This window comes from Anabrus simplex, chromosome 4 (genome assembly GCF_040414725.1).
Source record: "Anabrus simplex isolate iqAnaSimp1 chromosome 4, ASM4041472v1, whole genome shotgun sequence".
NCBI lineage: Eukaryota > Metazoa > Arthropoda > Insecta > Orthoptera > Tettigoniidae > Anabrus > Anabrus simplex.
Genome location: NC_090268.1, coordinates 4,606,711 through 4,626,208, shown reverse-complemented (window position 1 = coordinate 4,626,208; position 19,498 = coordinate 4,606,711).

The window sequence follows — 19,498 nt, the reverse complement described above, 5'->3', positions numbered from 1 at the left end:
TTGAAGGTCTAGCATCGGAGAGAGATACAGTCCGCCAGATGTTGAGGCATTTTCCTGAGAAGGTCGAATTAGCTGCATGTATGCAGAATATTGTTGCGATTAAGGAATTAGAGCAGCTGTTAGAGAGGTTTGTTGCTTTGGAAGGGCAGGGGAGGACTAGGCAAAGTGAAGGTAGAAATTACGGGGATAATGGGAGACAAGGTAATCAGGTAGCGGGAGATAGGAATAATCAGAATTTCAGTCATTCTAGGCAAGGGAATCAGGGTGGTAATTCCGGAAGGGGAAACAGACACTCTAACCAAGGAGGTAATCACCAGGAATATTATGGCAGAAGATCTAATCAAGGGGAATCAGAAAGTAGGGGGCGAACGGATCAAAGACCTCCAGTTCAAGTGCCGAGACATAATAATAGTGAACAGTCCACGTCAAGTAATTTAAACCGGAATCGGACTTCTTAGTTGGGTCAGATAAGCAGTCCGATACCGAAATTCCTATTCACGCGATGAAACAGGTAAGTTACGAGGTAGACGTGAAAGAGGAATTATTGTATGACCATGTGTTTTGTGTTCAGGGAGATTTTGAGAATAGGGGGCGTGATGAAAGTAAGAATGATGTGTCGGATGTCTTACTTTGTGCTAGTGGTGATGGTAATAGCGGTGTTGCGATCGGTAATCTTACAGAAGTTTCTGAAATTGAAAGTGAAGTTTTTTGTGAAGTTGATGAAGGTTGTTTTGTGAGTGAAGAGTGTTCACGGAGTATACATCATGAGGATGTTTTTGTTGATTTAAGTGTACATGAGGAGTGTAAAGTTAGGTCCATTATGTGTGAAAATGGTGACTTTGAGATTAATGAAACTTCTGATAAGAGGGTCGAAAGTAGCAGTGTTGTTGGCATGAAAGTGGTGCAAGTAGGAGCTGATATGGAAGGTGGTGAAGATGGTTTAATTGTTGGGTCATTAAGTAGTAATGACAGCAATTTCGAAGTGTATTATGGTAAGAATTTCTGTAATCGAGTGAGCGTGAGTGAGAATGAAGTGCGTATGTTTGACAAGCGAGTGCGTAATGTTTTATTTAAGTCTGAGAGTTGTGTGAATGATTTGAATGACGTGCTGTGTGATATCGATGTGGAATGTGTGAAAAAGTATGTGATCTGTTTACTTGCATTAATTATGGTTTTGTGGAAGAGTAAACATTGTGAGATTCCCGCATATTTCAGAAAGAGGGATTTCTTGGTTATGAATGTTCCGAATGAAAGTTTGTATGATTATTGTGTGACTAGATGGGATGAATGTTTGTGTGTGAGATAGATTGTATTAGAGATGTGTTCGGATTTTATTACGGTACGCATTCCTCGCTTATCGATGCCAATGTTAAGTTTATGTATAGTTTTTTCATTTATATCAGGGTCCGTATACTGTGGACAGTAGAATAGGCAAGTGTGCTTATAGACTCCTAACCGCTGAAAATAAGGTCCTTGGGACATTTAATATCTATAGTCTTCGCAGATATAAGAGATAGGATCTGCACCTTCGATGTATATATTATCAATTATGAGTTATGTGTACAGTAGCAAGAAGGGATTGTGTTCTATGGTATATGAAACAATCAGAGTTGCGTGTATATAGCCATATTATTATTATTATTATTGTTTGGACAAATTGTATTTCGTGTGTGCGAATACAATGCAGTAGACGCAATGTATATATCATTATTACAGTAAATTATGTGTTCAGTTATGCCATTATAAGGTTATGTATGAAGTTCGGTTTTATGGTGAATCATAATATGTGATATCATCGATTCACCAAGGGGGCGTTATGTGATAGTACATATATCACACCCCCGAATTATATGTAGAAGTTAGAGATATTATTGTCAGTATTCGATTTATTATTATTATTATTATTATTATTATTATTATTATTATTATCGGTATTTCATTTGTATGTTTTGTCATTTATATTTTTAAGCTGGAAGATATCCACATATGTATGTATGAGTAATTTGTTTTGCATGAGTGGGAAAACATTGCTTTAATAACTCTGGTAATTTGAATGAGTCATATGGCTGCCCCAGTGCTTGTTGTGATGTACTTGTGTCGGGAAATTCATGAGTCATGTATATATCCCACCCTGATGAGATGAGCTTGTTGTTGTATTGGGAAAATTTAGTGACTCATGGAATATACCCCAGAGTTTGTTATTGTCTTGGGAGGAAGAAGTGGTTCAGGGCTTGGTCTTGATTTGATATCACTCATGATTGGCTGGCAAGCACCAATCCAGACGTATCATCTGACAGGAGGGGGATGTTGATGTCTATAAAGGTTGATGATACGGCGGCAACCGGGCCATTAAGAGAGATTGTATAAGACATTGTAAGGGTGATTGTAGAGGTGATTGTAAAGGAACGAGAAGGAAGATAACTACAACTACAACTGAGGCACTGTACGGGAAGGAAGTGGTGCTGATACACGGTACTGGAGTGACACGGCTGCAATGGACTGGACTTCAAACGTTCGTGGAGCGTAGTCTTGTTATGTTCGTGGAAAGTGGCTGATTGTGGAGAGTGCTTGCGCATTAAGTATTGTAGCACTTGTGGTGGCCTAGCATTATATGTTGGTGAAAGCTATCTCAGACTTTCCATAATTTATGTTGAGGATCGGGGGCCCCGATATCTTTACAAGTGTTAAAATATGTGAACACAGTATTCTAGTATTCCGAGTAAATACAAGAAGAAAAATTTCAAGAAGAAAGAAGATTAACAGAGAAAGAACGTCAGAAAAACGAAATATAATCTGAAATCTCTATCGATTTAAAGCAGAACTGATATTTGAGCAGTAGCGAACTTCATATAACGTAGTTTGAAGCAGTCACATTTACTATCAGACATATAAGAAAAACACAAATAGACTGTTGAATTGTTGAAGACGTCGATATGAACACATACATATCATATTTATATTCTATTCAGCTTAGCGCAAGAATGAAGTCTGTCATTATGTGCTACTAGATCTGCAGTGGACCGACTTGGGGATGAGTGTGCAGCAGACCATCCAACCAACCTGATGTAGAACGGGAGACCAGCCGATTTATAGAATCCAGCCGGTCAAGTGCAGCAGCTGTAGCCTGGATGGCTACAGATTCGTCATAAATCGGAGAATGACAAGCTAAGTTTTCTATAATATAGTTCTTAATTAAATTAATATAGGATACTATGAGGAGAATAATATATAAAATTGTGTATGTGTGATATAAATGGGATTAGTGAAGTGAAATTTCAAAATCGAGTTCTCAAAAATAAGATTTGGTATAATCGACATACCTCGATTGGGAGAAGTGATAGTGTGTATTGAATGCAATGTGTTAGCTATGGAGAATTTACTACTGATAGCAGAAATGAGTAGGTTTTACTACAGCATAATGATAGCATATGTTAAGAAATGGATATTGTAGAAGGGTCAAGTAACCTAACGTACCCTTGTTCTTCATGATAACATGATATAGAAGAGATATGCCGCAAATATAATTAGTCGATGCTGAAACGGAAAGGTGTGATACAATATACTAGGAGGTTACATGTCATAGTGGGAAATGAGATGTGATCCAGTGAAGTGGAGATGTTTTCAATGCAAGAGAATACGACGTGGGAAATGTGTTTACGAGTAAAGGTTATGAGATATAAGAGAAATGGCTACGTTATGAATGAAATAAATGATATGCAGGTTATAATGAAGAAAATAATGAATCGTCGAGAAGAATTTATATGAATAAGGTACAGAAGTGATAAAATAAATATGAAGAATACGCTTAATTAAGTCTGGATCGTACACAAGAAGCATTGACATGGAAAGACATCTCATCGTGGGAGTAGAATAATATAATGAAGGCATAGCCAACCGACACAGGTAGACGTCGAGTCAAATAGTTTTCACTATATCCATATGTTGTAAATAAATACATAAGGTTAGGAATACCCTCAATAATTATCCCAAGTTTATATTGCGCAAGGTAATAGATGGAGAATAATGCTGTAATGATAAATTCTGACATCCATAGTTAAAATTGAGCTATCCAATCGATTGAAAGATGTGAATCAATTTAAGAAGCGAATGTTATTTCATTGAAGGGAGAACATAGAGTATTTAATGAAATTGTGATTAATTAAGAACTAGAATAATCAAAATTCATTCTTAGATAATGATTTCGTAAGGTCATATGATATTATTTAAATGATTAAATACAGGATGGTTAGGACAGTACGCGCCAGGATTATGCATGGCAGTAGAAATAGCAAGCTTAGAGTCATTCAACGGTAATTAAAATAATTGACAGTGACAGAAGAACAATTTAGTTGGTCATAATTGATATTTTAAAGCTTAAAGACGTAAAATATGAGTCTCTTCAAATGATTTTAATAATTTTCAGTATACATACTGTACCAGGAATGCCTACGCCCTGGCACATATGGATTAAAAACTTTATTTCAGCATACAACTCCCCTCCGATATGTGAACAGCTGAGCGAAGGAACATTCCAGTAACTACCAGACTCCACGAGCAAGCCAGGCAAGGTCAAGTGACGTCACCTGCCGCTTGTAACTTGCCTCACCTAGAGACGTTTCTCGAAGTAGTTTTTCTTTCATGAACTTTTTAGCGCCTTAACCGATTGCAACAGGACCAAGGCTAAATTGTAGCTGACATTATAAAAGTAAAACCCAGCAAATTTCAAGTCAATCTGTCAAGTAGTTTTTGAATTATTACAATTTAAAGTTTGAGAAGAATGTGCACTCTCAGTCACATGATTCATAGCGCCACCCCTCCTGGCGGGGATATATATGCTACTATGTCAAGGCCGGCAAGCAGTGTGTGTGTGAGAGACAGAGGGAAAGAGAGCAGTCTGACCCTCCTACAGTCTGTCAGTGCAGTATCGTTCGCGGAGGAAGTACACTCTGTCGCGTTTCGTGAGTCCGTAATTATGGCCATAATCGATCGCCGGTGAACTTATAAAAGACGTTGCACCGTACTTATTCTATCGCGCCGCGACTACGATAAAATTCAGGACATTTCGGAAGATCACACTTGTGAACTTATTGAAGTGAGAAGTCAAGTATTTGATATTCACAGACTAGCGCATGTCATGTGAACGTTGTTAATTTCGCATAATAGTAAACTACTACGATATTTCAAACTGTCGTGTGTGATAAACAGAAACCATCAGTTACGATAACCCTAATTATTCTAGGACTCACTTCTTTTAAAACAGTACATCCTTGAACTGTGTCTCTTTATTTACTCAGTGTTCGTGCCATATCAGGACACGACTTTCTCCAGTAATAAACTTGGTGAACATTAAGAACTTTTTATTAGACAATTCATGCTAATATAATATAATCACGATCAGAAAATCAGCTTTATCTGTTTACGATATTGTTCAGAGACTGTGATAAAAAATTATTACACGTTGCATTTTCAAGTGTTTGAACTGTGTACTTATAGACGTTATCAGTGACGATTTTAAATAGTGTCTAATGCAGCAAGGACTGTAATTATTCACTTAGCATTAGGAGCTAAACTGTGTTTTACGACAGTGAATGATAATATCTGTGATTATTAATCGCACCAATTGAACTTTCCGTGTTCAAATATCACCTCCCAGAGCAGCGGAAGTCTTGGTGAAATACTTCAAGATCCAGTTACATCAGACATCATTTCATCTATGGTACCTATCGAGGGAAGTCAACGTGGTCTCTTCATGGAACATCGCCAAGTTCGAGTCTCCGTCCGCACTCCGCGGAATGTTCCAGACTCCCATTCAACATTTGTAAGCAAAATCTTCTCTTCTAAATGAGTAGTCACAAACTGACTGACTTTTTTCATTAATCCTGAGCAGTGATATTCTCAGTGCTACGTGTGAACAATATTTCATAACTTTTCATCCTTACCAAGAAGTTCATATTTAGTGATAGTTATTAAATTTGAAAAATAAATCTAATTCATGTTCACATTACGTAGAAGAACTTAAAGGTTTTCAAGTGTTCTATGATCCTTAATTTCAATGCTAACGAACTGAGAAACATTCATCAAGAACTTAAATTTTTATTTCAATTTTTCAATAATAAGTGTGTGTTCATTTTTTGGGATTTAATACTTAGAAAGACTCTAGGTTCAAGACAAATACTTAGTGTTTTTATAAAAGTTAAAAAGACTATAGGATCAGTGATATTCATTTATTTTTTTCTCGAACAGACTTCAAGAAAATCTCCGTTTAAACCTTTGATTTTGATGAAAGATTTGAGTCCTATATTAATATTGCAGGGTGATGAATCTTTGAACATTATAAATAAATTGTTAACAAAAGTATAACCATCTATTATTCGACCTGCGGTTCTATTCTGCTCTGTATCGGCTCCAAAATCACCTTCCAATACCTGAGGTCCTTCTCATGCCCCATACCTACGAACTTTTCCTGGTGCAGAGAGGATAGAAAAATAATAGATGGCGCCCAACGTGGGGCTCGATTTGGAGCCACGCCAAGAATAATATTTGGCGCCGCACATGATTAGGCCTTAATTGGAGCCACGATACCAGATACAATAGATAACCGCAACGTTCAGGGTTCGATTTGAGTCATAATAAATTTAAATTTGAGTACAGGGTTCGACTGCCGCTACTACGAATATGAAGAGCTTATTGTATTTGACTTAATCGAATATTCTGGAAACATGGATAATTTACTTGCAGCAATCGAAGCTCTTAGGCTAAGCAATAATGATCAGAATGCTAAGATCGATAGGACTAACAGCCAGATATCACAAATGAACACGCAAATAGATTGAATTAATACGCAAATGATAGGGTCTAATAACCAATTACAGGCTCAAAATAACCAATTAAAAACTCAAATGATCGAGTCTAATAACCAATTGTAGACACAACTGCAGGCACAAATAATTGACTAATACTACACTGCAGGCACAAAATACTCAACTGCAAGCGCAGTTAACTGAGTCAAACAGCCAGGTCGAAGACTTAACTTCTAAAATTGACAAGACCTTGGAAGCCAAGTTTATAGAGGCCGATAAAGTTATTAATAGAAGGCTTACTGAATCCATTGCCCTCCTCGAGCAACGATTCTGTGAAGCTGGAACTCGCCTCGAAAAGAAACTTACAGACTCTAGCGCACAAGTTGAAGCCACATTAAAACATGCGGGACCAGTTCGTTGAAAACTAAGAGTCTATCAAGGAAGAAATAAAGACAGAGGTCGTTAAGCCTTTAGAGAAAGAGCTTAGAAATGTTCTTCCTTATGTTCAAGCATTTTCCACCGAACTCAAAGATTTACGAACTGAGTTTCAAGAATCCCATGGTAACATCTCGCAAGCTCAAGTAAAGCTAGCTCAGGTTCAGGAAAACCTTCGAGATGCATTAAAGAATGACGTGGGCAAATTACGAAGCGAGATAGGATTAATTAAAAGCACGCAAGGAGAACTCGACAAGCGTATTACAGGACAGCTAGACAGCACTCATACCCAGATAGCTGCTTTCTGTAAGGACGTACAAGTCATGAAAACTGACTTGAGGACCGAAATAAAAGATTTAGACTCCTCAATTAATTCCAAAATTGAGAACTTATCCGAAGAGGTTAATCAAATTAAACTCAGAGATCGTACGACTGACGTCACAATTCCTGGTTCATCGAGGGAAGTATACAGCACAACAACCCTCATTTAAGTACCGGATGACAAGCCAGTCAAATTTTCAGGACGTGACGAGTACACTGCCCGAAAATTCTTGTTAAATGTCGACGATTATCTGCAAGAGAATAGGGTAGAAGACGACAGAAAACTTAGAATCGTATCTAAGCTTCTAGAAGGACGAGCCTTATCATGGTTGATAGCTTTTAAGAGCAACTTTAAAAACTATGACGACTTTAAAAAGGCACTTCTTAAACGTTTTTGGGATGCTGAGACACAACACCTCGTCAAGATGACTCTATATGCTAGAAAATACAACACTTCAGTCAATACTTCTCGATATTCCGATTATTGCCTATTGCCTAAGTTTTTAGATCCGCCTTTGCCAGATATTGAACACATTCACATCTTGACACTTCAAAATCCGCCTCATGTCCAGGAGATATTAGTCACTGCCAACATTAAAACATTGGAGCATTTCGACGCTACCTTACGCAGGCTAGACACGGCTAATACCCAACCTAATCCGAAGACTATCAGGAATAGAGAAATAAGTACGAACTCTACGGAGATAAAATCGCCGGAGAGAGAGGAACCCAGGACACGTGAAGAAGGCAGAACAAGCTCTCGAACCCTACAAGATACCGAAATTTTAGACGTCAGTAGTATAATGGGAGAGTTCTGCCGCCTCATCCTCCTCGCGCGGCGCGGGAAATTTGAATTCTGGCGGGAAATTTGAATTTTGGCGGGAGCTTTGAATTTGTAAACAAAGCCACGTGCTTTTTGACAGCTGTCATCGACAACAACGCATCGCTAACCTCACTGCTGCCATCTTGACGGGCCTAAACCTCACTAGTGCCAACTTAACCTAACTAGCGTGAGGTAAACAAAGCCACGTGTTTTTTGACAGCCACGTGCTTTTTGACAGACAACAACGCATCGCTAACCTCAGTACTGCCATCTTGCGGGCCTAAACCTCAGTAGTGCCAACTTAACCTAACTAGCGCGAGATAAACAAATCCACGTGCTTTTTGACAGCCACGTGCTTTTTGACAGATTTGTAAACAAAGCCACGTGCTTTTTGACAGACAACAACGCATCGCTAACCTCAGTACTGCCATCTTGACGGACCTAAACCTTAGTGGTACCAACTTAACCTAACTAGCGCGTGGTAAACAAAGCCACGTGCTTTTTTGACAGCTGTCATCCGCCATCTTTAAACACTGTGCTGCCCTCTTGCGTCACCTGTCATCGGCAGTGCTGCCATCTTGGTGGGCCTAAACCTTAGTGCTACCAAGTTAACCTCACTAGCGTGAGATAAACAAATCCCCGTGCAGCTGTCATCCGCCATCTTTGAGCATCGTGCTGCCATCTTTAGCTACTTACCCTTGAAATGTGGTACGTCATCCGCCATCTTGCATCGCAAACCTCAGTGCTGCACTCTATGTAGTGACGGCAAATTCCACGTGCTTTACAAACCTATGCGCTTTTTTGTCAGCTATCATCCGCCAGAGAGCACCGTGCTGCCCGGCGGCGGTATATTCTACACGCTTTACAAACCCATGTGCTTTTCTGACAGCTGTTAACCGCCAGAGAGCACCGTGCTGCCCTCTTTATGCTGGTGGCAAATTCTACGTGCTTTTTGACAGCTGTCCTCCGCAAGAGAGCACCGTGCTGCCATCTATGTGGTGGCGGCAAATTCCACGTGCTCTTGTTTAGTAAACAAAGCAACGTGCAGCTGTCATCCGCCATCTTTGAGCACTGTGCTGCGGGTAATTTCGTCAGCTGTCATCCACCATCTTTAATCTACAGAACACCGTGCTGCCCTCTATGTAGTAGCGGGCAATTTGAAAAGTTCTGTTAGCTATCATCCGCCATCTTTGAGCACCGTGCTGCCCTCTTTAGCTAGATACCTGTGGTGGCGGCAAATTCCACGTGCTCTACAAAGCCACGTGCAGCTGTCATCCGCCATCTTAGAGCACCGTGCTGCGGGCAATTTCGTCAGCTGTCATCCGCCATCTTTAAACACCGTGCTGCCCTCTTTATGGCTACTACCTTAAGCACGTAGTAGCGGGCAATTTGAAAAGTTCTGTTAGCTATCATCCGCCATTTTTGAGCACCGTGCTGCCCGGTGGCGGCAAATTCCACGCGCTCTTGTTTGGAAACAAACTCACGTGCTTTTTTGATAGCTACCATCCTCCCTGCTCTCTGTAGTAGCGGGTAATTTGAAAAGTTCTGTTAGCTGTCATCCGCCATCTTTGAGCACCGTGCTGCCCGGTGGCGGCAAATTCCACGTGCTTTACAAACTCACGCGCAGCTGTCATCCGCCATCTTACATCGCAAACCTCAGTGCTACACTCTATGTGGTGGCGAATAATTTTAAAAAGAAAAATTCTACAGCAGCCATCTCTCGACGCTAATTGCACAAGATGGTGGCTATACATGACTCCTTAAAGGTGCTTGTGCAAGATGATCGCTATACATAGACACCCTTGGGATGCTTGCGCAAGATGGCGGTTATACAAGGCTCCTTATGAGGGATGCTTGCGCGAGATGGTGGTTGCTCTTATGAGGCGGCTTAAGGATCCTTGGCTAGAGAAGCCCTAAGGATGCTTGCGCAAGATGGCGGATGCAAGATGGCGGCTATACATAGCTCCTTATGAGACAGCCAGTACTCGATACAACATGTGATCAGAACATTGATTGATGTGTTCAGAACACAAAATAAGTGGAATCGAACACTGTACTCGATACAACATGTGATTAAAACATTGTCTGGTGTGTTCAGAACACTACATAAGTAGAATCGAACGCTGTACAACATGTTAGGGGATACCTTTGTTTAGATTGAAACATAACAAGACTAGAATTGAACACTGCACTCGATGTCGTTACATGTGATCAGAACAATGATTGATGTGTTCAGATCACTAAACAAGTAGAACCGAACACTGTACAACATGTTAGGGGATATCTTTGTTTAGATTGAAACATAACAAGACTAGAATTGAACACAGCACTCGATACAACATGTAATCAGAATATTGATTGATGTGTTCAGATCACTAAACAAGAAGAACCGAACGCTGTACAACATGTTAGGGGATACCTTTGTTTAGATTGAAACATAACAAGACTAGAATTGAACACAGCACTCGATACAACATGTAATCAGAACATTGATTGATGTGTTCAGATCACTAAACAAGTAGAATCGAACGCTGTACAACATGTTAGGGGATACCTTTGTTTAGATTGAAACATAACAAGACTAGAATTGAACACAGCACTCGATACAACATGTAATCAGAACATTGATTGATGTGTTCAGATCACTAAACAAGTAGAACCGAACACTGTACAACATGTTAGGGGATACCTTTGTTCTAAGAAGATCAGATTGAAACATAACAAGACTAGAATTGAACACAGCACTCGATACAACATGTAATCAGAACAATGATTGATGTGTTCAGATCACGAAACAAGTAGAACCGAACACTGTACAACATGTTAGGGGATACCTTTGTTTAGATTGAAACTAACAAGACTAGAATCGAACACTCCACTCGATGTCGTTAACCTTAACATGTGATCCGATACAACATGTTAGGGGATACCTTTGTCCTAAGAACCGAACACTGTACAACATGTTAGGGGATACCTTTTTTTAGATTGAAACTAACAAGACTAGAATCGAACACTGCACTCGATGTCGTTACATGTGATGCGATACAACATGTTAGGGGATACCTTTGTCCTAAGAACCGTACACTGTACAACATGTTAGGGGATACCTTTGTTTAGATTGAAACATAGCAAGCCTAGAATCGAACATTGTTTGATGTGTTCAGTACAACTTCAATGATTAACACACACTGTGCACATATCGCATAGCTATCTCAAATCAAAAAATCACACTGTGCACATATCGCATACCTAACACTTCAAATGATTTGCTTAGTACGAAAATAAAAAATAAAAATCTATACCGCGTAGCTAACTCGTTCATCACACTGCTAAGACGCTTAGTAATTGTGAATACACTCATACGAAAATCAAGAAAGCACACTGCGTAGCCAACTCGCTCGGCTCACTCGCTTAGTAATTGCAACACTGATACACACACGGATAAGAATGTTCCGAGATACTACATACTTACATGTTTTTAAGGGGGGTGAAAGATCATAAATTATATGTACACATGTTGTCTCCTCCAAGTTGTAAGATGAAATAGACGCAGTACTGCGAGTTTCCGCTCTAGCTGGCGAACGGAAGTAGCATGATATCTCAGCAAAAAATAATACGCGTGAGCTTGCAAGTCAGACACAATGATGGATACCGCGATTCAAATCCTGGCAACTTATGCCGTCGGGAAGGGTATCCGTCTAGATCATGTAATGACGATCGCGCAGGTCCCTCGCCTAGCATTTGCTATTTTTTACAGCTTCCAGTTCGAACCCGCTATCTTCCGAAGTAGTGAGAATGATTGAAGAGTGTTGAGTGTGATTCATTTGTTGGATGGAGGCGTTAAGCTGTGTGCAGGCTTCTTCGGTAGGAGTAGGCTATGTCGGGATATCTAGTTATCGATTTAAAATCCTAGTCAGGAAGGGCAACCGGTCGTATAAAACTATGGTGTATGATCTAAGAGGCGGGGTGTGCAAAAAAGCCAGCAATAAGTAAGGGCTGTTGATAGGGGGTGTTAAACCTTGTGCAGACTCCTTCGAAAATGATTTTTGAGTACAAGAGTGTTGAGGGTGATTCATTTGTCGGATGGAGGCAATAAGCCTTGTGCTGGCTTCTTCAGTAGGAGTAGGCTATGTCGGGATATCTAGTTATCGATTTAAAATCCTAGTCAGGAAGGGCAACCGGTCGTAAAACTATGGTGTATGATCTAAGAGGCGGGGTGTGCAAAAATAAGCCAGCATTAAGTAAGGGTTGTTGATGGGGGGGCGTTAAACTTTGTGCAGGCTCCTTCGAAAATGATTGTGAGTACAAGAGTGTTGATGGTGATTCATCTGTCGGATGGAGGTAATAAGCCTTGTGCAGGCTTCTTCGGTAGGAGTAGGCTAGAATCGAACTCGGACCTCCGGGGGTCGCAGCTAATCACACTAACTACTACACCACAGAGGAGGACTATTTTCAGTTTTACAGAACAGAATATTTTACAACCTTAATTGCTACTGTGTTTTAATCTCTCCGTACAGAGCTTACATGGCTGAATGCTACTCAGCTAAGAAGACGTTCGTGAGTTACAAGTCGCTTATCAGCACACCGTGTCTTCGTTCAAGGTTACTACTACAGCCGGAAGATACGTGTACAATTTCAGCTAACACATGCATTCCACACTCGCTCAGAATGACTGCGTCGATACAACTTCAAAGACTGTAGAACAAACCCATAGCCTACAGTATGCATGCCTCTCACCCGGTAGTCTCGGGTTTAAATCGCAAGAATTTGTTGAGTTGTCCTTCCTGACGCAAAACTAGCAGTATCTAACCTCTTACATCATACACTATAGTTTTCAACCGGTTGCCCTTCCTGACGTCAAAGAACTCGGATTAAGAATCTGTTTTGTTTTAAGACTAGTTGTCCTTCCTGGCGCAAAACTGGTAGTATCTAAGCTCTTACATCATACGCTATTGTTTTCAACCGGTTGCCCTTCCTGACGTCAAAGAACTCGGATTAAGAATCTGTCGAGAATCGGGGGTTTTACAGCTAGATGCTCTTCTTAGATTTTAAATCGCTGTATCACGAACTATTGTTTTCTGCCGGATGCCCTTCCTGACTAAGGTTTTAAATCGCAAGAATTTGTTTTAAGACTCAAGTCTTGTTATGTTTCTTTCGTAATCTGCAAGTCTAAACATGCATATCGCTGCACACTCTTACCTTCGCGATGCGTGTTCGATAATTGTTTTCAACCGGTTGCCCTTCCTGACGTCAAAGAACTCGGATTAAGAATCTGTCGAGAATCGGGGGTTTTACGGCTAGATGCTCTTCTTAGATTTTAAATCGCTGTATCACGAACTATTGTTTTACTGCCGGATGCCCTTCCTGACTAAGATTTTAAATCGCAAGAATTTGTTTTAAGACTCAAGTCTTGTTATGTTTCTTTCGTAATCTGCAAGTCTAAACATGCATATCGCTGCACACTCTCGCCTTCACGATGCGTGTTCGATAATTGTTTTCAACCGGTTGCCCTCCCTGACGTCAAAGAACTCGGATTAAGAATCTGTCGAGAATCGGGGGTTTTACAGCTAGATGCTCTTCTTAGATTTTAAATCGCTGTATCACGAACTATTGTTTTATTGCCGGATGCCCTTCCTGACTAAGATTTTAAATCGCAAGGATTTGTTTTAAGACTCAAGTCTTGGTATGTTTCTTTCGTAATCTGCAAGTCTAAACATGCATATCGCTGCACACTCTCGCCTTCACGATGCGTGTTCGATAATTGTTTTCAACCGGTTGCCCTCCCTGACGTCAAAGAACTCGGATTAAGAATCTGTCGAGAATCGGGGGTTTTACAGCTAGATGCTCTTCTTAGATTTTAAATCGCTGTATCACGAACTATTGTTTTACTGCCGGATGCCCTTCCTGACTAAGGTTTTAAATCGCAAGAATTTGTTTTAAGACTCAAGTCTTGTTATGTTTCTTTCGTAATCTGCAAGTCTAAACATGCATATCGCTGCACACTCTTACCTTCGCGATGCGTGTTCGATAATTGTTTTCAACCGGTTGCCCTTCCTGACGTCAAAGAACTCGGATTAAGAATCTGTCGAGAATCGGGGGTTTTACAGCTAGATGCTCTTCTTAGATTTTAAATCGCTGTATCACGAACTATTGTTTTACTGCCGGATGCCCTTCCTGACTAAGATTTTAAATCGCAAGGGTTTGTTTTAAGACTCAAGTCTTGTTATGTTTCTTTCGTAATCTGCAAGTCTAAACATGCATATCGCTGCACACTCTTGCCTTCGCGATGCGTGTTCGATAATTGTTTTCAACCGGTTGCCCTTCCTGACGTCAAAGAACTAGGATTAAGAATCTGTCGAGAATCGGGGGTTTTACAGCTAGATGCTCTTCTTAGATTTTAAATCGCTGTATCACGAACTATTGTTTTACTGCCGGATGCCCTTCCTGACTAAAATTTTAAATCGCAAGAATTTGTTTTAAGACTCAAGTCTTATGTTTCTTTCGTAATCTGCAAGTCTAAACATGCATATCGCTGCACACTCTCGCCTTCACGATGCGTGCTCGATAATTGTTTTCAACCGGTTGCCCTCCCTGACGTCAAAGAACTCGGATTAAGAATCTGTCGAGAATCGGGGGTTTTACAGCTAGATGCTCTTCTTAGATTTTAAATCGCTGTATCACGAACTATTGTTTTACTGCCGGATGCCCTTCCTGACTAAGATTTTAAATCGCAAGGATTTGTTTTAAGACTCAAGTCTTGTTATGTTTCTTTCGTAATCTGCAAGTCTAAACATGCATATCGCTGCACACTCTTGCCTTCGCGATGCGTGTTCGATAATTGTTTTCAACCGGTTGCCCTTCCTGACGTCAAAGAACTCGGATTAAGAATCTGTCGAGAATCGGGGGTTTTACAGCTAGATGCTCTTCTTAGATTTTAAATCGCTGTATCACGAACTATTGTTTTACTGCCGGATGCCCTTCCTGACTAAGATTTTAAATCGCAAGAATTTGTTTTAAGACTCAAGTCTTGTTATGTTTCTTTCGTAATCTGCAAGTCTAAACATGCATATCGCTGCACACTCTCGCCTTCGCGATGCGTGTTCGATAATTGTTTTCAACTAGTTGCCCTTCCTGACGTCAAAGAACTCGGATTAAGAATCTGTCGAGAATCGGGGGTTTTACAGCTAGATGCTCTTCTTACATTTTAAATCGCTGTATCACTACAGCCGGATGCCCTTCCTGACTAAGATTTTAAATCGCAAGAATTTTTTGAGTTGCCCTTCCTGACGCAAACCTGGCAGTATCTAGCCTCTTACATCATACACTATTGTTTTCGACCGGTTGCCCTTCCTGACGTCAAAGAACTCGGATTAAGAATCTGTCGAGAATCGGGGGTTTTACAGCTAGATGCTCTTCTTAGATTGTAAATCGCTGTATCGTGAACTATTGTTTTACTGCCGGATGCCCTTCCTGACCTAGATTTTAAATCGCAAGAATTTGTTGAGTTGCCGTTCCTGACGCAAAACTGGCAGTATCTAGCCTCTTACATCATACACTATTGCTTTCAACCGGTTGCCCTTCCTGACGTCAAAGAACTCGGATTAAGAATCTGTCGAGAATCGGGGGTTTTACAGCTAGATGCTCTTCTTAGATTGTAAATCGCTGTATCGTGAACTATTGTTTTACTGCCGGATGCCCTTCCTGACCTAGATTTTAAATCGCAAGAATTTGTTGAGTTGCCGTTCCTGACGCAAAACTGGCAGTATCTAGCCTCTTACATCATACACTATTGTTTTCAACCGGTTGCCCTTCCTGACGTCAAAGAACTCGGATTAAGAATCTGTCGAGAATCGGGGGTTTTACAGCTAGATGCTCTTCTTAGATTGTAAATCGCTGTATCGTGAACTATTGTTTTACTGCCGGATGCCCTTCCTGACTTAGATTTTAAATCGCAAGAATTTGTTGAGTTGCCCTTCCTGACGCAAAACTGGCAGTATCTAGCCTCTTACATCATACACTATTGTTTTCAACCGGTTGCCCTTCCTGACGTCAAAGAACTCGGATTAAGAATCTGTTTTACAACTCGAGAATCGGGGGTTTTACAGCTAGATGCTCTTCTTAGATTTTAAATCGCTGTATCGTGAACTATTGTTTTACTGCCGGATGCCCTTCCTGACTAAGATTTTAAATCGCAAGAATTTGTTGAGTTGCCCTTCCTGACGCAAAACTGGCAGTATCTAGCCTCTTACATCATACACTATTGTTTTCAACCGGTTGCCCTTCCTGACGTCAAAGAACTCGGATTAAGAATCTGTTGAGTTGCTGTTCCTGACGCAAAACTGGCAGTATCTAACCTCTTACATCATACACTATTGTTTTCAACCGGTTGCCCTTCCTGACGTCAAAGAACTCGGATTAAGAATCTGTCGAGAATCGGGGTTTTACAGCTAGATGCTCTTCTTAGATTTTAAATCGCTGTATCACTACAGCCGGATGCCCTTCTTGACTAAGATTTTAAATCGCAAGAATTTGTTGAGTTGCCCTTCCTGACGCAAAACTACCAGTATCTAGCCTCTTACATCATACACTATTGTTTTCGACCGGTTGCCCTTCCTGACGTCAAAGAACTGGGTTTAAGAATCTGTTTTACAACTCGAGAATCGGGGATTTACAGCTAGATGCTCGCCGGATGCCCTTCCCGACGGCATAAGTTGCCAGGATTTGAATCGCGATATCCATCATTGTGTCTGACTTGCAAGCTCACGCGTATTATTTTTTGCTGAGATATCATGCTACTTCCGTTCGCCAGCTAGAGCGGAAACTCGCAGTACTGCGTCTATTTCATCTTACAACTTGGAGGAGACAACATGTGTACATATAATTTATGATCTTTCACCCCCCTTAAAAAACATGTAAGTATGTAGTATCTCGGAACATTCTTATCCGTGTGTGTATCAGTGTTGCAATTACTAAGCGAGTGAGCCGAGCGAGTTGGCTACGCAGTGTGCTTTCTTGATTTTCGTATGAGTGTATTCACAATTACGAAGCGTCTTAGCAGTGTGATGAACGAGTTAGCTACGCGGTATAGATTTTTATTTTTTATTTTCGTACTAAGCAAATCATTTGAAGTGTTAGGTATGCGATATGTGCACAGTGTTTTTTTTTATTTGAGATAGCTATGCGATATGTGCACAGTGTGTGTTAATCATTGAAGTTGTACCGAACACATCAAACAATGTTCGATTCTAGGCTTGCTATGTTTCAATCTAAACAAAGGTATCCCCTAACATGTTGTATCGGATCACATGTAACGACATCGAGTGCAGTGTTCGATTCTAGTCTTGTTAGTTTCAATCTAAACAAAGGTATCCCCTAACATGTTGTACAGTGTTCGGTTCTACTTGTTTCGTGATCTGAACACATCAATCATTGTTCTGATTACATGTTGTATCGAGTGCTGTGTTCAATTCTAGTCTTGTTATGTTTCAATCTGATCTTCTTAGAACAAAGGTATCCCCTAACATGTTGTACAGTGTTCGGTTCTACTTGTTTAGTGATCTGAACACATCAATCAATGTTCTGATTACATGTTGTATCGAGTGCTGTGTTCAATTCTAGTCTTGTTATGTTTCAATCTAAACAAAGATATCCCCTAACATGTTGTACAGCGTTCGATTCTACTTGTTTAGTGATCTGAACACATCAATCAATGTTCTGATTACATGTTGTATCGAGTGCTGTGTTCAATTCTAGTCTTGTTATGTTTCAATCTAAACAAAGGTATCCCCTAACATGTTGTACAGCGTTCGGTTCTTCTTGTTTAGTGATCTGAACACATCAATCAATATTCTGATTACATGTTGTATCGAGTGCTGTGTTCAATTCTAGTCTTGTTATGTTTCAATCTAAACAAAGATATCCCCTAACATGTTGTACAGTGTTCGGTTCTACTTGTTTAGTGATCTGAACACATCAATCATTGTTCTGATCACATGTAACGACATCGAGTGCAGTGTTCAATTCTAGTCTTGTTATGTTTCAATCTAAACAAAGGTATCCCCTAACATGTTGTACAGCGTTCGATTCTACTTATGTAGTGTTCTGAACACACCAGACAATGTTTTAATCACATGTTGTATCGAGTACAGTGTTCGATTCTACTTATTTTGTGTTCTGAACACATCAATGTTCTGATCACATGTTGTATCGAGTACTGGCTGTCTCATAAGGAGCTATGTATAGCCGCCATCTTGCATCCGCCATCTTGCGCAAGCATCCTTAGGGCGTCTCTAGCCAAGGATCCTTAAGCCGCCTCATAAGAGCAACCACCATCTCGCGCAAGCATCCCTCATAAGGAGGCTTGTATAACCGCCATCTTGCGCAAGCATCCCAAGGGTGTCTATGTATAGCGATCATCTTGCATAAGGACCTTTAAGGAGTCATGTATAGCCACCATCTTGTGGAATTAGCGTCGAGAGATGGCTGCTGTAGAATTTTTCTTTTTAAAATTATCCGCCACCACATAGAGTGTAGCACTGAGGTTTGCGATGTAAGATGGCGGATGACAGCTGCGCGTGAGTTTGTAAAGCACGTGGAATTTGCCGCCACCGGGCAGCACGGTGCTCAAAGATGGCGGATGACAGCTAACAGAACTTTTCAAATTACCCGCTACTACAGAGAGCAGGGCGGATGGTAGCTGTCAAAAAAGCACGTGAGTTTGTTTCCAAACAAGAGCGCGTGGAATTTGCCGCCACCGGGCAGCATGGTGCTCAAAGATGGCGGATGATAGCTAACAGAACTTTTCAAAATGCCCGCTACTACGTGCTTAAGGTAGTAGCCATAAAGAGGGCAGCACGGTGTTTAAAGATGGCGGATGACAGCTGACGAAATTGCCCGCAGCACGGTGCTCTAAGATGGCGGATGACAGCTGTACGTGGCTTTGTAGAGCACGTGGAATTTGCCGCCACCACAGGTATCTAGCTAAAGAGGGCAGCACGGTGCTCAAAGATGGCGGATGATAGCTAACAGAACTTTTCAAATTGCCCGCTACTACATAGAGGGCAGCACGGTGTTCTGTAGATTAAGATTGTGGATGACAGCTGACGAAATTACCCGCAGC